Source organism: Pararge aegeria, chromosome 7, assembly GCF_905163445.1.
Source record: "Pararge aegeria chromosome 7, ilParAegt1.1, whole genome shotgun sequence".
NCBI lineage: Eukaryota > Metazoa > Arthropoda > Insecta > Lepidoptera > Nymphalidae > Pararge > Pararge aegeria.
This window is the reverse complement of record NC_053186.1, coordinates 16,993,813-17,017,493: the sequence shown is the minus strand read 5'-3', so window position 1 is coordinate 17,017,493 and position 23,681 is coordinate 16,993,813. Positions and strand designations below refer to the sequence as shown.

Sequence of the window (23,681 nt, the reverse complement as noted above, 5' to 3'; positions counted from 1 at the left end):
ATATAAAAATGATTTAGTGATAACTGGATTGTTACTAGATGCATTAAACATTTTCTGCGATCATAATAGTTTTCGTATTCATAAACCAACTAACTTTAATCTCTTATCTGAGTCGTAGTATAAAACTGTGGATTTACGACTTTTCGGTATAATTTTATGATGAATCCGAAGCGCATGTTGTATATTATCCGGGAATAACAAGTTGAAAATATCGGTTATATCCCATAAATATAATTATGTTATGTCTAGTGCAACCTAGTTACCAGGGATGCAGTGACAAATAGGAAGTCGGTGATCTCGATTTAACTCGATTATAGGTTATAGCCTGGAATTTCTTTAGAGAAAAGCTTTTTAATAGTTTCAGTTATTTTCTCAAAAAAAAAGGGTAAATTGCCGAAGATCTGTTTGGTGCGGTGTATAAGGATTGAAGAAATTAAAAATTTCACCTTACAGATTCTCCCGCTTTACGAGGACTATAGCAAATTAAGCTTAATTTTCATAATAAGGTCCAAAATTACCTTAGGATGTAGTAAAAGCGTAAACTCAACCCCACAAAGGAGTTTTGCACGTTCGCAGACGATATGCAGATATCACTAAAAATTGGTTAAGAGTACTTATAATTGAGATATGACGTAACAGCACTAAAAATAGTCCATTGTGCTGGGTAAGCAACGTAGACTAAATTTAATTGATGGGTGACACACTTCGGAGGTTTAAAGGAGAATTAGGTGTGCGTCGGTTTCAGCTTGTATAACTAACAAGGAAAAGTTATACCAGCTAAACGAATAAAGAAACAAAAGAATCGTTAAATTAAGAGTCAACATCGATTTCTAAGTTGATTCGTATGTAAAGGGTTAAACTAAAATAATTTCCGCCATTTTTTTGTGAAGTGCAAGCGGTCACGCCCTCATATTTTACGTGGCATCTGTGTTTTTATTAAGAAATGTAAAACTTAACATGTGAGTGGGTTGCTTCTGCCTGCTAAGGAGTTCTATCTATCAATTTTAGTCACTCGATCTAAACAAAACTATGACAGAGCGCGTTCTTTCTCCAATGTTAGTCACTCGTTCTTCAAAAAATTTGGACAAAGCGAGTTCTATCTCCAATGTTAGCCACTCGATCTTCACAAAATTTTGACAGAGCGAGTTCTATCTCCAATGTTAGTCACTCGATATTCAAAAAATTTGGACAAAGCGAATTCTATCTCCAATGTTAGCCACTCGATCTTCACAAAATTTTGACAGAGCGAGTTCTATCTCCAATGTTAGTCACTCGATATTCAAAAAAATTGGACAAAGCGAATTCTATCTCCAATGTTAGCCACTCGATCTTCACAAAATTTTGACAGACCGAGTTCTATCTCCAATGTTAGTCACTCGATCTACACAAAATGTTGACAGAGCTAAACTGATGATGAACTGGTGAACACGTCGAGCTTAAGACACTTATTTCTAGCGTCAGCGATTAAAACTTATCAATGGCATTCATCATATAAAAGTAAAATTAATTTACGAATTTGTCTTTTATTCAAAGATGAAAATACTCAGCGAAATATAAAATGTCGGATCATACGGATTTATTCTGATGTGTCGTCAAGTTGCGATTAATATTTCAAAGCAGGAATTTGTCCCAGCTTAAGATTACTTAGCAAAAATCTAACGTTAGTGAATTTGGTTAAAACATATTTTTTTATTTTATCTTATGTGTTTATTTTACCTTGTGGTCTTGTGATTAGCATGTTCAACTACCAATCACTAGGTCCCAAATTCAAATTATAGAAAGTATTGTGTATTTTCTATTGAAGAATTTTCGGTACGAGCCTAGAGTTAGGAAATTGGTGGTGTCAAATCAGCCGGCTCTATAATCACTCGTTAACCCTTTCTGACAATTACAATTCATACTATTTTACATAAATTGTTAATAAAATGTAAGTTTCGTCTATGATTTCTAAATAGAATAAAGGGATTGTATTTTAATGAAAATTAAGCTTAATTTGCTATACTCCGCGAAAAGCAGGAGAATATGTACTGTGTAATTTATAATTTCTTCAATCTTTATACTCCACACAGAACGCACGTTTCGCTCCGAAACCGGAGCATCTTCAGGAGATGTTGTCTTTACAATAAATAATTATTAAGTGATATATATTATATCTTATATCTTTAAACGAGCAATTCTTGTATACATATAATTGGAATTTTGGAATCAGCTCCAACGATTTTCATGAAATTTAGTATACAGGGGGTTTCGGGGGCGATAAATAGATCTAGCTAGGATTCATTTTTAGAAAATGTCATTTTATTCGTGTTTTCCGGTAATAACCGATTTGGTGCAGACGAATTTGCACGGGTCAGCTAGAATATTATTATTATCATCTTATATCTTTAAACGAGCAATTCTTTTATATATATAATTTGAATCTCGGAATCGGCTCCAACGATTTTCATGTAATTTAGTATAGGGGGGTTTCGGGGGCGATAAATCGATCTAGCTCAGATTTATTTTTAGAAAACGACATTTCATTCGTGTTTTATCGATAAATTTATATACATATACTAGCCGTTTCCAGCCCGCTTCGCTGGGCGAATTGAAAAAGGAAATAAATTACATTTTATGTTTCATTTTTATTTATTTTTTTCATATTTTTATTATTCTCCTTTATTTTTGTATGAACATAAATAGGCCCCGCGGATAGAACTGTAAGCATCGATATTGTTTAGACTTACTCAAATTCCAAATTCCATCGATTTAGCCTGTATCTTTCATCCAGGTGATTTTTCTCACTAATATTCATTGTATCTTTCAATGTGCAATCATTATAACATTTCCGTGCCTTTCTTCCAAAAATTAATAATAATTGACATGAAGAAAAAAATTTGAAATGAGCATTGAAAGTTTAAGTTAAAGTCATTGTAAGTCTCATATGTGAAGTTGAAATCTGTCTAGGTTCAAGTGCGACGAATTTTCTGTTAACTAAAATTTTCTCCGTGACATCAATTTTTTATAGAAAATTAATTGTGCATGTTTTTTATGAATTCTATTGGAATAAGTAACTAAATTTCTTTTCCACATCTCATGTGCTTGGAAAATGCATTCATTTTAATCTGTTACATATCCGCGATCCCGCAATAAAAGAATTCGTCGGTTATGTAATCTGCAAAAGTAAAATGAATGTAAAATTCTTAGTCCGTTGATTGGATAGCTACATGTAAAGTTAAGTTTTTGAAACCTCTCAATGACTTTTTCTCCGCTGCCAAAAAGACGATTGTTGTAAGGAAATACACGACTATCCCTACATACACGAAGATCCCCACCAAATTTGGAGTCTGTAGAAGTTACAGGTTAGAAATAAAAATTTTAGATTTTAACACCCACCCCCGCAATTCCTGTCGGAAGTAGATTTTATTGAAATCCATTTTGAGATGTTCTTTATGTGAATAATAAAAGATTCCTACCATATTTAGAATTTTTAGAAGCTATATTTCGAAATTGAAATTTTTTATTGTTAACACCCACCCCCGCGAACCTTATTGGAGGTGATTCATTGTAAAATCCGCTCGAAGATCATTTTTATATTACATATAGAACACTCTCACTAAATTTGGAGTCTATAGGAGCTATCGCTGGAAAATTAAAAATATTAATTGTTAATACCCACCCCCGCAACCCCCTGTGGGGTGAGCTATCGTAAAATTCGTTCATAGCCTATTTCTACACCTCTTACAGAAGATTCCTACCAAATTTGAAGTCTAGGAGCTATAGTTTAAAAACGGGAATTGTTCATTGTTAACGCCCCCGCAATCCCCTTTGGGGAATGAATTTCTTAAAATCTATTCATAGCTGACCTCAACATAGCAAAAGTAATATTCCTACCAAGTTTCACGTTTCCTACCAAGTCTTATGGTTCCCGAGATTTCGTGGTGAGTGACTATATAGATGGGAATTCTTCGATTATCATCGAAATTTTTAACTTTTTATCGGGCTTTTTTAAAATTTTCCTTCATACAAAACTTTCTCCTGACAATTCTGAAGATAAAAAAAAGCCCAATTGGTCCAGCCGTTCTCCACTACCGTGAGTAGATTCTTAGCTGAATGTAAAAAACCATAATCCGTTTAATACACTCTGTTGAAATCCATGAAAACAAAAGAATCAAGAGAAAATGCTTATCTTTTGTTTTTATTAGCGGGATAAATGTTCATAAAAGTAAAACAGCAATAAAAAAATCAAGGAATGTTGGAATTCAAAAAATAGATAGCCATAAACCATCTAGGAAAAATTTCGCATCGAATGGTGGTAGTTTCATGTCGATACGATCAGTGGTTTAGGCGTGATTGAGCCTCAAACGAACACCATTTTCATTATATATATATAGATAACATATAAATATATATATTATTTGAATCTCGGAATCGGCTCCAACGATTTTGATGAAATTTAGTATACAGAGGGTTTCGAGGGCGATAAATCAATCTAGCTAGTATTCATTTATATTGGAATCTCGGGCAAAAACTACAAAAAATATTCTTTTTGAGAGATTCTGATGCGTGAGATGCGTGAACGGTAAACGTTACGCCAAACGACGGAAGGATGTAGTAAGTACATCGGAATTGTTGTTTCTTTAAAGTAGTGTTGCCCAAATGCAAGAACAAGACGAGACTTAGCCAGTCTTGGTCTTGGTCTTGCGCCAATACACCTGGTCTTGGTCTTGGTTTTGGTCTTGCGCTCCCAGTCTTGGTCTTGGTCTTGGTCTTGCAGCAAGAGTCTTGCAAGTCTTGCAATTACCTATTAGTCTATTACTATTAATTAAAGTTTACTTTAAATCTTAGAAAAACGTATTAGAATTGGAACATTGTGAGCTTGAATTAACATAGCCATAGTAAAGATCAGCAAGCAGATTAATAAATAACTGAAGATTTGATAAGAAATTCGAAAAATCAACTGACCTATATGTCGTTTTCCATGGAAGTAACTGTTTCTTAATAAACATTTATGATTTATAAGCTTACATTTGCTAAAACATGTAAAAAAACAAATTAATTACAATAACTTGACTGTATTTTAAAGAACAATACTTATCTGTCTAGAGAGATTGAACCCTCAACTTATAAGAAATTTAATAAAAGAGTTTTACGATTTATCATTTATTTGAATAAAAAATAAAATACAACACAAATCAACAGCTTTATCATTAGGTTATGATACTTTATATCAATTCTTTTGACCAAGAATTAATACAAAGTAACCATCTGGCTGACTCATCACTTAACCTATTTCTATGTTTTCTAATTACTAATGATGCTTTAGAAAATAACCTCTCAGCAGGTACTGAAGTTGCAGGTATTGAGAGAAAATCACGGGCCATTTTCGATAAAATCGGATACTCTGTCTCATGCGTCCTCCACCAATCTAAAATGTCTTCCGAGCTGGCAGTTCTTGGTTTTCTCAGGTACTCGTCCAACTCGTCTATCACTAAGCCTTGAAGACAAGATCCAGATGACGTCGAGGGACATTCATAGAGTTTATCAAAGTCTATTACGTCTTCATCTTCATCACATACTTTATTGTCTTTTTCTGGTAATTCCAGAGATTTGTTCAGTGAGTGTAGACTTTTATATTCTTCATAAAGTTCATTGAACTTGCGCAGACTTTCTGTTTTAAGTTGCTTCCCCCACATTGTCAGGTCAAAAGCCTGAGCCTTATGCCTTGGGTCTAAAATTAAAGAAGTACAATAAATCCAGTTGCTCTTCTTGTAATGTTTAAGCATTTTGTCTCGAGCTGCTTGGAAAGCTAGAATGAGCCTTTCATCCACTTCAGATCGATTAGGTTTCTCATCTAACTGTTTTACCATGGATTCAATTTTATCTAGCAAGAGATTAAATGATACAATGACTAGCGGTAACGTAACATATTTGTCTCCACCAAGTTTTGTACTTAAAAGTTTATTAGAAATTTATGTAATTTTTCGAGTACCTGCCATTCATTAGCTGTGATTTGAAAATCATTCAATTCGGTGACAGAACTGCACAATATGTCAATGCCCGCTCTCACTTTTAAACCAAATCCAATCATATCATGTGTGGAATTCCATCTCGTTGGACAGTCAAGAATGGCATTTAGATTTGATGGCACGCCAGCTGCTTCACAAGCAGACTGAAACTTCTTCTTCACTATCTCACTTCTTTTTACTTTACTGGAAATACTGCGTAACTTTGTTACAGATGTACGCGAGTCAGCAATATTTGGTGCAGATTCTTCATCTTCCTCATCCTCAGTTTCGTCTGCATAGTCTTCGTACTGCTGATCTTGCGCGTTAGTGTCAGACTCACAGTGTAATGCTAAGGTCTTTAATAAATCTTGTACACCAAGGTTTAAAATGTGAGCAAAGCACCGGAAATGTTGATTGTCTGAATCAAAGTGTGGCGGCAGCTGTTTGCCCAGTTCATACATAAATTTGGTATTTGCAGTTGCGTTGTCGACCGTGATACCTTGTATTTTATCAATTATGCCATATTCCAATAAACATTCATGGAAAATCGTTGCAATATCTTCCCCAGTATGTCGACCGCGTGATGGTATAAAATCAAGAACTACAGATCGATACTTCCATTCGTTGTCTATATAATGAATAGTAACCCCGTAGTAACTCCTACCAGCAATTGACGTCCACCCATCAATGGTAAACGACATTTTAGATGATAATGGTTGAAGTCGTTCCTTGAGATTCAATTGGAGCTCTTCAAATCGCTCTTTGACTTTCCTTCTAAGTGTAGACCTTTTAGGAAACACCATATTAGGGCAAATACGTCGAAAATATACTTGTGTAGCTTCGTCATCGAAAAATGAGAAGGGAAGATATTTTTTCACCACCCAATCAACTGTAGCTGTCGTGATGTTGTCACTGCTGTTTTCCGACTGAAACAAAACAATAAATCTTGTGTTATTATTTAAAACATACTAGGTTTGAGCGTATAAGAGGAGGAGGTTTGTTGTTGTTAAATCGAGAAAATCGTTAAATTGATATTTGTTATATTAAGGTTGCACTGTACTGTAATTTACCAAAATAAAGTACTTAGTTGTTACTGGCCGATTAAATGAAAATATGGGTGTTTATAAAAAATATTTAAGACGATAATTACATACTTAATATGTCGCACCCCTAGATGAAAACACCACTAACTCAAAAATACTTACGTAAGTTAATGGCGTTTTTGAAAGTATCGCATGAATAGCTACGCGGAGTTAAAATTCTTTTAACTGTTAAAAAAATATTCTTACCTGTCCACTTCTTCCAGCGGTTACTAAAAAGCTTGTGATATCTCCACTTAATTTTGGTTTAACAGGAAGAAATATTTCTGATTCCTTTTTGTGGAAAGACATTAGATGTTTCCTTAAGCCTGAAGTGTTTCTGTTTTTCATTTTTATTTCAATCTTTTTATGTTGGCACAATTTACACAAGGCAGTTTGGGATGCATGAATTATTTCGAAAAACTCCTCAAATTTGCTTTTGGGTCTTTTAGATCTGTGACTCAAACTCTCGTTACTCGGACTAGAATAATTTGAATCTTCGTCACTCATATTAAATTGTACACGTGATACGTTTTTAGAAAACAACGAGAATTAGTAAAAACAATTATTAAGTTAGAATCGAAGCACAGCTCAATTGGAAATGACTGGAATTAAAATAATTCCTTCATTTATAGTACGTTTCCTTGCTTTTTACCGCGCCGCCTCGCCACGTGCCGGCTCTATGAAAAGGATGCCGCCGCAAATCGAACGATGCCGCGTGCGGCGTACAAACACACACTAAATATTACCTACTTGTACAGACGCGACCCGTGAATAAAATATATGTAAAGAATTAGTGCCAATCACTATTCTTTACATATAAGTGAATGTTTTGGCGTGCATCTATACTAATATTATAAAGCTGAAGAGTTCGTTTGTATGTTTGATGACAGAAGTTTTAAAATAAATAAATAAATCCTGAACGTCACTATACCTCCAAAGTTACTATTCCTCGTGGACGAAGTCGCGGGCACAGCTAGTAAATACTTACTCTCATCATCTCTCTCAGAGATATTCGAACACTTTTTTGCTATTTTTTCTTGTAAAAACTTAAGAAATATAATGACTAAATGTACAATAATAGTACCTAAGTAATTAGTTTAAAACCATATAAGTAATCAATATTATAATTACTTACTAGAATGAATTATTATGACATCTACTACCTATCCTCACCATTTTATCCTAATCATAATACTACTTGCGTGATCAGTATAATGTATTCATTTTCATTCTAAGCACTCTGAAACTTATTTATTCTTTGGAACACCTGTAGGTACTCTTAAAATTCGAAATTATTTTGCATGAATAGTGTCAAATGTTATGATTTCGGCGCGGCGGCAACGATTGTTATAGATTTCAAAAGAAGCCGCCGGCGCGTGTATCATAACCATGTACTTCCGAAAAGCGGCAAATTTCTTTGAGAAGTAAGTACAAAACCTTTGATGCCGCATTATCAAAGTGCCGATGGTTAAAACATAACTATGCATGCACTCAGTTTGATTTTAATAGATATTTTTTTATTCGCTATGTTTATGGTATTAGTCGTAATGCGCATAGGTCCAGTTTTTCATATTCTTTGATATAGTTTTTTGCGTCTCATAGAATTCCTAAGCGTACCTACCTACCTATACACCGAACTGTTACACCTAACTACTCCGTGAAATAGCGCTAAGTCCTAGCTGCAAGACGCAAGAGTCTTGCAGGCTATGTCTTGTTCTTGCTCAAGTCTTGCACGGTCAGTCTTGGTCTTGGTCTTGCTAAAAATACGCGGTCTTGTTCTTGGTCTTGGTCTTGCAAAAACGCAAGAACAAGACCAAGACTGCAAGACCAAGACTGAATTTGGGCAACACTACTTTAAAGTTCTATAAATCAGTACGCACAACATACGAATATTTTCTTAAGTCGGCTCATTCGCGGACGAAGTCGCACGGGTCCGCTAATAATTATTAAGTGTCAAGTTATAAGAGTATAGTAAATTATAATACTTAGTATAGCAATTTAAGATTAATTTTCATATCATGGATTTCCGCAAAGTAACGCCTCCTTCACTTAAAGAAACCATTCTACACTGCGACACTCATAATACAAGTTACCTTAGTGCGAGTATACATGTTTATGTTTTACTATATTTTATATTTGTAGAAAGAAATCATTAAAACAAATGTCAGCAAATAGGCAAGCCAGTCCACTGAGAAATAACAACATCAGATATGAATACCGATAACACATCGGATGGCCACATTATTTATAAGTATTTACAGACATGCCGACTTGCAAACTTGATTCAGTTGCTAAGTGTTTGTTTATTCAAATAAGGCACGCGCTTGAGCACAATCTAACTTAATTGAAACACATAATTATGGAATATACATGTATTGTAGCATCTACCTTGTATCTATAGCTGTATCCTATTAAAGCTTTGCTTGCCACAAAGATATCGCTGAGTGATAATACCATCCAAATGGTTTTGTATGGTTCCGTTCATTCATTATTTAATTATACCTAAAAGATTCATTTAAATGATTTAAAGAGTCTATCTTCTAGGAGTTAGATCTCAATATTTAAATTCATTCATTTCAGTTGTACAAATATAGTGCTGTCTTTTTCATTGACGATGACTTTTCCTTTAGAGAATATCCTTCTCTTTATATGTAGTTTTGAATATCAAGAGAGTAGAAAATTGAAGTATGTTTAGCTGTATGATTGCTTTCTCTCTTCTGTTACCCGTGCGTGTTTTCCAATGTCTACTATTCATTGGAAAAAAAAATAATAAAGAAAAAACATCTTAAAAATGTATTTAATAATTTGGTGTAACAGAAGCATCCTACATCATCATGTGGTGGCGTTTCATGCTGAAGAAAAAATATTCGAATAGGTACTTAATTTTATCACCTGCTTCCAAATTTCTAAATGCAATAAATGTAATTTTTAATTTTTATCATTGGTGTAGGTAACCGAATTTTATTATATTTAATATTGCTTGGATTTACTGTATATATTGATGGGATAGATTAAAAGGGCTGTCGATGTTCGGTGATATTTGTTGGACGCATTTGTTGAAATTTTAATTTTATTAGAATCCAACTTAGTTGGAACGCGGTAACTGACTTCTTGGCATGTATGTAGGTGCTTTAATACTGTGCTTTATTATAACAGAGCTTGGAACAACGCAAACAACAGGTCACGTCGAGGCTAGAATAACATTATAAATAGCTATTTCTGACGTTCCTACATCGAAAGCATCCGTTGGAATACAATGGCTCTGACGCCCTTTGTGATAGCGTACAGTTAACAATTATATGACATTTTAATCCCAACTCAAAGAGCGGTGGGTGTATGTTATATCGCGTTATTTAAAGCGTTATAACTGATTAAGTTAAATACATATTGTTAGGATCTTTATCCCAATTTCATATCGCTCTTAGAAGAACAGTGAGAGCCTTCTGATGTTATGTCATTTTAAAGAGAGATAGAGATATAGTTTTCGTCGCTTCTATATCCTTTTTTTATCTCCTGTCTGTGTTAGTTTGGTAGGAAATGTATTGTTGAATAATTTTATTGTTTATGTTTTTTTCTGTTCTTCAAAATTCAAAATTCAAAATTCATTTATTTCAAGTAGTCCTAATATAAGCACTTTTGAAACGTCAAGTCTGTCTGTTTGTAGTGATTCTACCACCGGTTCGGAAGGCAGATTCTACCGAGAAGAAGTCGGCAAGAAACTCAGCAGTTGCTCTTTTCCAACATCAACAATTTACATTTTGCATTTTAACATTCATTTTTCTATCTTGTGAGAGCTGAAAGCGGAGCCGGATCTTGATTGCACAACTATAAACTGTTTTACTGATGAATGGTGAATTATAGAAGTATTATAGAAGTTGATTTTTTGCTAAGTTAGGGCGTAAAGCAAGTACAAACAAACAAATAATTATAGGAAGCGGCAACAGCCCAGTTAGGACTTCGGCTTTTCTATCGGAGGCCGAGTTCGAATCCCAGCACGTACCTCTAACTTTTCTAAGTTACGAGAATGTGTGTTATAAGTTATTAAAATATCACTTGCTTAACTATTCACTGGAATTTTACTTTCAATCTGTAGTAGAATAAATAAAAAGGACCAACTGCCAAATAACAGTTAGGTCAATATGCAACATATAATCTCGTAACCAAGCTCTAAGTATTTCGCTTAATTAAACATGATATTAGCATACAAAACCAATCATTTGAATGCTAATAGCACAGTTATATATAAAGTGGGCGTTTAGTGCACTCACTGCGTAGTGTGTACATACGTCAGGGAACAGTGGTCAGATTCAATTCAGGGTAGTTCCGACGTGACCGGTCAGCGGTTTTGTAATTGCAACTATAGTGTGTACAACCACATTGGTATCAAACAATATTGTATTATAGATTAGTAAAGTATATATATAGAAGGTACTGATTATATTGATTTTATAAATGTTTGTTTTTTATAAAACAAAAAGGTTTTAGGTTCGTCTCCAGGAATCGAACTGTCTGCGCGAAAATATTGCCAATATAAGCAGCATTACCCCAAAAGTAGAATACCTTATTCATCATCAACATATCAACGCACGGATAGCACGGATCTCCTCCTGACATAAGGACTGAAGAGGTTAAGGCCGTAGTTGACCACGATGGCTCAGTGCAGATTGGTGGACTCCACACACTTTTGAGAACATAACTAGAATTCTCACGCATGCAGGATTCTCACGATGCTTTCCTTCACCGATGAAGCAAGTGATAGTTTAATTACTTAAAACGCTCATAACTTCGAAAAGTTGGAGGTGCGTTCTGGGATTCGAACTCGGCCCCCCCGAAAGTGAAGTCGAGCTCCTACCCACTGGGCTCTCACTTCTTCTGGACATAGGTCTTACTTATTTATTCAAAGCACCACCAACAGAATCACATGTAATATATTGTCAAATGATAATAGCCTTAGGTATTAAATACACATAAGATTTAACTTCTAGGTAGCTACAACATGCTAAGTAACTATTCTAGTCGACGCTTAATGAAGATGGAAACGATAAAACAAAAAGAAAATGTAAAACAAAAAAAAAAGGAAAAAATAGATATACAAAATTATACAAAACTTAAAAAAACCATACTAATTTTATGTTAATTATTTTAAAAAGAAAGAGAGATCAATATTAATGCGCTTAACAAAGAAAACTGACTAGCCTAGTTTGTCTTTAATTATATCAATTGAATTTTCCTTTACTATAAATTAAAAAAAAAAAAAACCCCTTCTTTTACTATAAATTTAAATAAAAAAATAATCTGTGGTGTCTTGGGAAACTACATAAGAACGAAGTTTCATAATACATTTCGAGTTTTAGAATTTTTTTATTTTGTTTTTTATTTATTGACAAAAATTATCTTAACACTTTTATGTTATTCACAGTTATTATTAAAAATATATAATAGCAGTAATCATGTGGACCATATACGTAAAAGTACCGAAGTACAACAATAAAACTAAATAAAAATCTAAAACATCTTCGATAGCAAAATTAAAAATTAATTTATTTCAAATAGGCCCAGTCCATAAGCACTTTCGAAACGTCATCGTCGCGTCTGTTTGTAGTGACTCTACCACCGGTTTGAAAGGCAGATTCCACCAAGAAGAGCCGGCAAGAAACTCAGCAGATTGCTCTTTTTCAACATCATTTTACAGTTTGCAATCTTTTAAATTTTCTATCGTGTGAGAGATGAGAGTGGAGCCTGCTTCCAAGCATCCTTGTCGTTAAGAAATTCATCAATCGTGTAGCAACCACGATTTATTACATGTTTGTTTAAACATATGCATTGGCTGATCCAAAATTATCCTGGGAGTCATATTAGAAAAGCATATGCTCAATCCCACAAATGATTTCTGCACCTATCGCAAACAATATGCAAAGGTCACTAACTTATATCCATTTCGAGTAAGGCGGTTGTTTATATCTACTTTTTGTTTATAATGAGTAATGTTTTGTCTTACCAGTTTTGACAATATCATATTTTAAGCGTTTTACGGGTTCACGTATTGATTTTGATACCTCCTCGAATTTAATTCGTTTTACATTAGGCGTATTTAAATCATTTTTTAAACATTAAATTTTCGCCATAAAATAAATAACAGAATAAATTAGTTCAAAAGTGCGTACGTAAAAACAACTCTCAGTTTTACTTCTACATCGTACAACGTACAGGAAGCCTCTACGGTGTACTAAAGATTCGTTTTCAATTTGTGTGAACGATTATATCATGTTCTCTGCCGTCCCCGTCATGATTCCCAATTCGATCAACTTTATAAACATACTACACTTAGTCTACACTCACAATGCTACATCCGGCTAATATTTTCGTTAGCCGTGGAGCAATAACAACAAAATTACCAGCAACTTTTAGTATCTTTTAATGAAATTAAAAATAACTAATATTGTATTCTATGCATGAAAAAAATATGGCACGACAATTAATTTGAGAGTTCTAGCTCTTTATAAAACTTCTTTCACACATACTGAAACGTATTTGTCAATGCAAATGTGTTCATCATGTGAACTTTATTATTATTCCGGATTAAAAATAGTCTAAATCCTAACCCGCTAATATCGGCTATATGCATAAAATATGACATATTTATCCGTTCAAAAGTTTCCGAGTGATGTGCGAACATGCAGACAGACAGCCAGACTTAATCGAACCTCATTGGATAGGCCGATTTTTATGTGCATTTAAAATTTATTCAAAGCTAAAATCACTTTAATAATTAATTTTTCAAATGGGGTGATGAATGGAATTGAAATAAAACATGACTCTTGTTTCTGAAGTATTGTTAGCAAATGAGATAATTGCTAAAATAGGAATGGCCTATTCACCTTTTTGTAAGACTACGGTTATAATTAACTTGTGTAAATACAAAAGGCGATGAGGTCCGCTAATTATCTCCTTTTTTCGTATAACATGAGAGGCTTCAGGTTTCATGTTTAAGGACAGTGAAATATCTTTGTGGTAATATCTACTAACAGATCGCCAAAGGTCGCAATTGTTTCATTTATTTTCCGATCGTCCGATACCTACATGGTATTCTGTTACACACAAAAAAAGGTGAAGGTAAGTATGCGAGTTTGGGGTAAGATAATGTGTAGGTTTATAATTATAAATATCAAAGCACTATTAAAGATAATAATGAGAATGATTTAATTTTTTGAAATTTGTTTTTGTAGTTTGATATTCCTTTAGTTTTTAAATTTTAATACAAATCTTTTTTTTTGTATTTAATTTGATTTAAGTTATATTATCGTAGTCTTTATTTTCTTATCTTAGCAATATTTTGTGTTTTAGTTTTTGTCATATGGATATTTGGCCTGAATTAAAAGCCTCTTTTTGGATTATTAAAAATATATTTTTATAGTAATTATTTGACGTACCAAGCATGATCCGTCTGAAAACTATTGCCTAAACAGAACAACGCTTCGCAGGGCAGGGACCAAGTCTAACAAAAGGCTTATTTGACGTACCAAGCATGATCCACCTGAAAACTATTGCCTAAACAGAACAACGCTTCGCAGGGCAGGCCAGGAGCAAGTCTTACAAAGGGCCACTCTGTGACCATCAAACTGAGGGGTAGGTAGGTTAACCTCATGTGCCTCTAATTACACCGGAAACCCTGCCCTTCAGACTTAAACTCAGCAATGCTGCTTGGCTGCAGAAATAAGAAAAGTTCTCCCACTAATAATTATATTTCGTGCTTAGTTACGATATTAATATCATTTAGAAACAGGGCCCGGATCATTAAAGAGACCACGAAATTTCCGAACTTCTTTTGATCTAAAATAGATCATCTTCGCATCTAAGAACAAGGGGATCCGACCCCCAAATAATGGGATTAACCCTTTAATGCTGAGACAAAGAAGAAAAGGTAAATGTTATGTCGCCTATTCATACCTAACGTCCTCTCTAATTAATGTGAAATTTAATCCAATTCAAAATTTCCACTAAAATATTTTAATAGATAATTATACATAGCAAGTTGCCTCGTCGGTCTAGTGTTTGCTCAACTGTAACTCACGAAGTCCATAAGTATACATAGCTAGTTGCCTCATTGGCTTAGTGGTGAGCTTGTTCGACGGTAGATCACGAAGACCTGGGTTCGATCCCCGGGTCAGGCCAATAAATAAGTATCAGGTTTTACTATCAAGAAATCTAAGTACCAGCCCGTAGTATTGGCGGCGATTTACCCCCGTGCTTTGTAGAGCATGTGGCTAGATCTTTTTCTGGTCCCCTCGGAGCCGCAATCCCATCGGACTATGAGAGTGTCTGCACTATAATATCTCCTGCGTATTTGGAAACTCTGTCTTGGAGATTGACCACAGTGGCCGATATCGGTCAGGGAAACTGTTTTTATACATAGCTTTTTAGTATAGACGTACTATATGCCGATGCGGTATTAAATAATAATTAATTAAAATCCATGGATCGATACTTTAAAGGTACAAAGTGTAAAAAGTTTACATTTAAAAAATTACGTTGTGACAACCATAATATGCGTTTTATTTCATCCTTCTACTCCTCTTTACCTGAAAGAGAGGTTTCAATTTGTAGGACTCCAAGACGAACTTCGTTCTACGAGGAAGTTAGTCTTGAAGGTGCCTGGTCACAAATCCTCCTTCTTCAACGGATCATTTACGGTTCAGGCTATTAAAATATGGAACGCCTTGCCGTTAGATATCCGTGAGGCACAATCGATTGGGACCTTCAAGAAACTAGTAAAGGATCATTATTTGTCTCTTTCAGCCGAACAACGCTGAAGCGAATCATTTTAAGTGTGTAATTTGAATTATTTATGTATTTCATACTAATTGGGGATGTTATATGTAATATATTTATATATATATATATTATAGTTATATTTATATATATATATATATATATATTATTTATATATTTGTATAATTTTTAAATCTTATTTATTGCACCACCTACCTCTTTTCTATGTTTTTTCCTTTTACGCCATTGGTTGCCTGGAAGAAATCGCTATGTAGCGATAAGGCCACCAAATTGTACTCTCTTGATTTGTATTTATATCTTTGTAACTACTTTTTGTTTCTTTGGTGTACAATAAAAGTGTATTCAATCATTCATTCATTCAATATGCGTTTATCCAGCTGTGTGTACATACAAATGAGGTTACGGATTAATAACTTGTTTTTTATATTAATCCGTTGACCGTCCTTCTGTCATTATGCCTTATAACTTATTTTGCCGTTATTATGCCTTATAACTTCAGAATGATTAAAAAACTTCATATCAGTCTAAATTCGATTGTATTGTATTAGGCGAAAGTGTAAAAAATATAAGCGTATTGAAAATAATGTATGTAACGATGCATTAGCAAACTCTTACCTGCAAAATTAGAGATGTATTTAAAAAAAGAAAGAAACAGCGAATTACCCGTGAGTGTATTTTGTAGCCCAGACATATTATATAATCTAAATTTTGAAACATCATGAAATATCATACTAATTTCAAATCTTTATACCTTCTAAATAGTGTACAGTAAAACATTAGATAAACACCAATACAAACTATGCGGGGACTCCATTTTTTTTTTACGTGAAGCTTCGTTTAAAGAAAGATAGGTTTAGATACTTCCATTTGCATTTCACGGTAGCGAGACTTCATTTAATTAAAGACGTTTTCTCCAATGTAGCTAGTGTTATTTACATAATTGTTTCTGAGAATAATAAATAAATAAATATACTACGACAATAATCACATCGCCATCTAGTTCTAAAGTAAGCGTAGCTTGTGTAATGGCTACTAAGGTGACATGTTTATGAATAAAATACTTATAAAATACACCCAGACACTGAAAAAGATTCATGTTCATCACACAAACATTTTCCAGTTGTGGGAATTGAACCCACGGCCTTCGAAGCAGGGTCGCTGCCCACTGCGCCAATCGGCTGTAAAAACTATTATAACTATAATAGTTAACAATAAAGTGCGATTATATTGAAACACTTTTTGTCAATAAACAGATAAAACGTCTCTTTCGGGAGGCCAAGTTTGATCCCCAGCTTTAACGAATTAATATGCCTCTTCCAAGAGAAGCAATATTAATTTTAAGTTGAAGGAAATCATCGAGAGGAATCCTGCACGCCAGAGAGTTCTCCATATTGTTCGAAAAGGCGTTTGATTTCTACCAATCCACCCTTCACCAGCGTTGTGGACTACGGATTAAACTCTTCATCATTCTGAAAGGAGACCCGTGTTCTATGATGTAATGTATCACTATAGTAAAAATAAAAAAGAACGTAGTTTTTCTTAGCTTAGCATTTACATCTGGTTTATTTAATGTAATTACCATTGGCCAACTGCCGACGGCGCAGGGAGCAGGTACAGTCATACAACGAGTTTACTTATCATCATACCACAAAATGTTACGTAGTGTACGATGTCATCAGTGTTTTAAATCTAAAGAGTAATTCTTTAAAACCTCTTCTTGCTAAAATTACTGACTGCACTTTGAAATTTCATATTACGAGACTTGGAATTGTTCGACTAGAATCATGAAAAATTAATGAAAACTCTGTGAAAGTCGCAGTATATTTTTTAAAATAAATTGGTTTTTATATAAAGAAACGGGCTTTATAGGGGTATACTGCTATTAAATCTTTTGCAGCCAAGTTGGTTTGCGCTTAGCTAGACGATTCGACCTATTCGCTTGGTTATGAAGGAAATAATATTATAGGTATCAGGGAGTACTAAAGTCGAAGGGATTTTCAGATATTTGCGGTTCTAATTAGAAACGAGGAAGTTTAGAGATTTGTAACTGTCCATAAGATATCAACTGCTGCTGTAAGATGTCTTTTTATTTCGATGGTATAAAAGTGTGGATAAAACTAATAATAATGGTGTTATATGATGGATGTACCAGTCCCATACCAAATATGGATCGTTTTTCAATTAAAGATGTCGTTATATAGTATAGTTTCGATATCCACTATTGTTTTTATTACTGTTATTAATCGTGATCTTCTTAATTTAAAGTTATAACCTCATCGTTCCCATTACAGGCCCACTACAGAGCACGGGTCTCCTACTATAATGAAAAGGTTAAGGCCGTAGGCAGGCTGGCCCAGTGCGGATTGTTGGACCCCACACACCTTTGAGAACATTATGTAGAACTCTCAGGCGTGCAGGTTTCCTCAAGATGTTTTCCGATGAAGCAAGCGATATTTAAATTACTTAAAACGCACATAGCTTAGAAAAGTTAGAGGTGCGAGCTGTGATTCGAACTCGGCCCACCAAAAGTGAAGTCGAGCTCCGACCCAATGCAAATAATAAAACATATACGAATAGAAAAACATTTAATCCATATTGCTTTAATTAATCATTTCAAATAGAATACGAAAACTAGACTTGTACCAGAGTTTGACCAATTTTATCTATGGTGATTCTGTGAGCAAACTAAAGAAAACTAAGGCGGCCGAACCACTGGTAAGCCGCCGAAAAACGCAATTGTAGGCTCTGTTTTCAGTCTCTTTCTAAAAATATACAATAAAAAAAAGAAATAGATTGAGGCGGGAATATTATATTTACACTTGATGCTACAAGTGGTCAACAACCGGTGCCTGGTCAACTGTAAGGTTAACTATCCTAGGTATCTAATGCTCGTTTTCACTAAACTATGTCACATAAAATGTCTACAGACGTTTCACCAACTCTTAAATGATAACTATTGGTGAACGGTTTATGTATGCCTAGCAATCTCCTTAGATTGGCCTAAATAGGCGTAACTTATTAAGGCATTGCCTAATTGTTCTTTATTGAAAACGGGCATAAGTACTTACATTAGTAAATTATTATTATAGGCTTATGCATCCTTCAATAATATTTCGTAATTAAGTTACACGTTGTATATGCACCACCTACCTACTTTATGTATTTATCTTTTACGCCAGTTGTGTAGTGAGAGCGTATTTTATCAACATAAAAATAATAATAAAAGCACAAAAACATAATTTCGTAGATAGATTTATTAAAAAATACAGTTGTATTGCCAATATGACGTAAAATTTTAAAAGCATAAAAAAATTATACGTATGAATAAAATAATTAAACGTCGTTAAAACGTATGAATGAATGAATATTTTATTTTAATTTTATTGCACTCCACAAAAGTACAAAACAACGTAAACAAATTTGGTGGCCTTATCACTTCGTAGCGATTTCTTCCAGTCAACCAATAGCGAATAGAAACAAATACATAAAGTAGGTAGGTGGTGCATATACAACGTGCAACTAAATTACGAAATAAGATTGGAGGTAGCATAAGTATGTTTCATAAGGAATCACCCTGTAAACATATTAAATCAAAATAAGCATATTTATTTTTCCATACAAACGAATTCGAACCGTTTTAAGTGTTTACATAATACAACCCTATTGAAGATAAAAGACCGACACGTGCATAGTAGGTATCTACGGACGCGACGCGTACCCAATAAAGTGACAGCAGTCAAATGTTTTTAATTTGTATGTGATGTTAGGGCTTTCAGTGGAAACTATACCAGTGCTTTACTCAAAGAATATTAGGTTATTGGTTTCACATATAGCTTTCAGAGACAGTACAAAATGTACCTCGAACGCCTGTGTGTTAAATAAATATATATAATCACGTATTAACTGGGAAGGTTGAACTCTTACCATGCGTCATGGCACCATAACATTTATTTTTGTTGAAGATGTTATGCAAGAATAATTTTCAAAACGGATCTAATCAATAAATTTGACAATTGGCGTTTGGCCAGAGTTATTCCATTCTTGTATCGTATGATATCAACTTTGGTAAAATATAGCCTGAACCATTTTCGAGGGTAATTTGGTTTAAACTACAATACTATATCAGCATTATCCTTGACGAAATACCAATCATTGCTGTGACCGTTGTGGTTTTAAATGTGTAAGTTTCGAGTTTGATTCCCGGCAGAGGCAACCTGGGAATTTCGTAATTTCTGATTTTTTTAATCCTCAACAAAGACGATTATTATTACGCTAAGCGATTTAACGCTCCGGTACGATGTCGCGTAGTAACCGATTAGTGGTGTGGGTTTAATACAACTGTCATACCCCTAACGGGTTAACCTATTACCATCTTAGACTGCATCATCACATGTATCAGGTGAGATTGCGGTGGAGGGCTAACTTGTAGTGGAATAAAGAAAGTCATGTAAATTATAAATTTGTGGGCGCGTCAAAATGATTGTATAGACTGATTTAAATAGCATTAAATTCAGCAGTTTCATTTTTGTGCCTTTTGGAGTAGAGACTTTGGGACGGCGGGGTTCCGAGACACGAGCTCTTTTTAAAGATTTATCAAAAAGGGTTACAGTGTCCAAAGGGCCAATGCTGCCAGCTTCTTAGGAACTGGGCCTCGCTGGGTGGTTGCGAAGGTTTAGTCTTTGTTTAGTTTTAAATAGTTAGCAAATTTTAGGTTATATTTATTTCAATACGAGTAATTTACGTTATAATAAATGGTATTCAAAAGTTTTTAAATAAAGAATGTTTTGATTTGGAGTTCAATTTTGTTTGTTTCTATGTGCTTAAAGTTTGGCTAACAAGACACTACAATGAATTATTAAATGGAAACTTACGAAAGTCTTTGTCAGATTATGTCTTAATATTTTTTTCACTATCATCACCATCACTCAAATTTCAATCACCATCACTCAATTTAAATTTTTAAATAAATTAGATTTTTCTAACAATAATATTTGAAAGCTGAAGTTAATAGTAATATTATAAATGTGAAAATGTGTATATGTTATTTTTTTGCCTATTTTAGGGTAAAGCGATTGACTTAAATCTTGTTTAGTACAAACAAGATACATATGTATTATCTTACTGAACGCAAAACCGAATGGCATTAGTATTCTAAAATAATTGTTTTCATAAACTTTATAGAAAAGATATGAATAAGCAAATACCTGTAACTTTTGTTATAGCCCAGTTTTGTTTACCTACCCTAAGTCAGTACTGACTTGCTGGGAAGTCTAAGTTAAGATAAATAATTTAAAAAATTAAGATAACAACGCAGAAGAAAACCGCTAAAGGGAGTTTTAGTTTTATCAATCACCCCCTAAAAACTACCTACACCCTCTCGTAATATGTTTTGACGCCCCAGAAAACGTACGTATATTACTTTTTATTAATAGAAGTTTTTAAAAGCAGTATTAATTCTTAAATGAGTTGAAATACAAACTGTTTTCAAGTTATTTTATTTAAACTTTTTATTGTAGAATACAACAGGCGGCCATATCGCTTAGGGCTAAGTTCTTGTGATGATTTTAGTTCTTGTGAGGTAAAAAATGAATGCAAATTTTTTAGGAAGTAACTATAATGATTATAAGTTACGGTTATTTACGAAAATAATAATGGTTTTATATTTTAAATAAATGTGTACATTTGGAAATACCGGTTTCTAGACAAATATATTCAAGTTGTTGAGGAGATAATTCTATTTGCAAATTTATTAACTACAAGGGTTTCCAACGTGCCCTGTTGAATAAATATATCTTACTAAAATCATTTAAAACTAAATTTTCTTTAAATAATTTTTATATACTGAAAACAATTAATATTTGATTACAAAAACTTTCTAACATATCTTTTAAATTTAAAAGATTCATTTTAAATACCACAAGCAATTTAATTATTATAATTTCGTTATTGTTATTGAAAATATTTTCTAAAACCAAAAACCGTAGTATTGAAATAAAATTATTAATTTCACGCGTTATTTGTTATCAAAATCCTTAATTTCGCATAAAAATAAATTATTTTTCTTTGTATAAAATACATTAATAACTAATTACTTACGTGTAATGTTTATAGTTTCACATTTAATAACACGCTAACATAATGTAAATTTTGCTTTGCATTATGGTTGTATTCTGATTTCGAAATTTATAACAATAATTTTTAGTCAAATTTTCAAGCATTATATTTGACTAATTAGGTAGGCGATTATGTTTATTCTCACAAAATATAAACGCATACAACTATAGTTTATTTCTGCATAAACTTTAAGCTAAATTATGGTTTCAAGAACATATTTTAACGTGCAAATAATTATTATATCACTTTGCGGAATTTAATGCAATAATTTAAGGATACATTTATTTACAGTTTATGAAATAATAAAAGTTTTCGTACATACCCGTGTAACACGAGCGCGGTCCTCAACGATCAAAGCACACCACGTTTTTGAAGGCTCCAGCGGAGAACCGCTGCTTTTATGTGGTCGTCATGGTGTGACGTCAGCTAGCGTAGGACGGTGTACCGTTACACTGTGATCTGTACAATTTATGGTGAAAGATGGCAGGATAGCGATAGTTTTGAGTAACAACTGTAATTTGCGATGAAATAGTAGTAGTAGATTTATTTGTTTCACGTTATAGACGATAGGATATCGGAATAATAACTGTTTATTAAGTTAACTAGCTTTGTTTATTTATTAGCAATTTGTCTTCGTTTGTAAATTGAATCTTAAAATCATCATCAAACTATTAATGTAGCAATTTTGCGACGTCCCTGGCGCAACGGTTAGTGCTGTGAATTTAAGTAGGAGTTCCCGGGTTCCGGAGAGGCAATTTGGGATTTTTTTATTTCTGAATTTTCGGTTTCGGTTCCAGTGCGATTTCGCGTAAAAACAAATTAGGGATATGAATTCAATACCTGAGAGACCCTGAGAGGTTAACCCGCTACCATCTTAGACTGCATCATCACTTACTTTTAGTGCAGCAGACGAAATTAGTGCCTCTCTACTCTAATGTGGGATGGCGGACTCTAACGTTTATTATCACATAGTAGTGATAATCACCAGGACTGACCAGGCTTACTCGGCTCTAAGAAACTAGGGTAACAATACTAATTTCCTAACCCCGCTGGTTCTGGGAAATCTTAATAGGAAAATCAAAACCTAATATTTAAAATGTCTGGGATCCAGCTATATTACATATTCATAGACTTAAATACTGTTTCAACTTACATTATTATTTCATTCTTTGTTATTATATCAAGTTTTATGATCTACATAACGCATTGACACATCATGGAATAATGATGATTGATTTGACGGCCGATTGGCAAAGTGGGTAGCTACCCTTTATGGAGTCCAAGATTGTGGGTTCGATTACCACAACTGCAGAATATTTGTGTGTATGTTTTTCAGTTTCTGGGTGTTTATTAATTGTTATAAGTACTTATGTATATTATTCATAAAAATATGCTTACTTTGGGGCTAGATGGCGATGTGTGTATTGTTCCAACCGAATTAAGAAATAATGCCGAATCACCCTAAACTATTACTATTACATATTAAATCGTACTATAAACATATTAAATCAAAATAAACATTGAATACCCATACAAACGAGTTCAAAACATTCTAAGTGTTTACTTATGGCAACCCTATTGAAAATTAAAGACCGACACGTCCATAGTACCTACGCTTCGCGACGCGTACTTAATATAGTGACAGGAGTCAGATGATTATAATTTTGCATGTGATGTTAGGGCTGTATCTGATTTCTATCAGTAACCA

General features: G+C 33.7%; 1 protein-coding gene across 1 annotated transcript in view; it reads right to left on the bottom strand.

Moving 5' to 3' along the window:
• LOC120625272 (FMRFamide-related peptides-like) overlaps positions 1-22,330 on the bottom strand; it is a 28,247-nt gene extending 5,917 nt beyond the window's left edge. Inside the window, exon 1 of the mRNA XM_039892286.1 lies at positions 22,296-22,330. The gene's annotated coding sequence lies outside the window, so the exon portion shown is untranslated. The remainder of the gene's footprint in view (positions 1-22,295) is intronic.
• Positions 22,331-23,681: the final 1,351 nt, after the last annotated feature.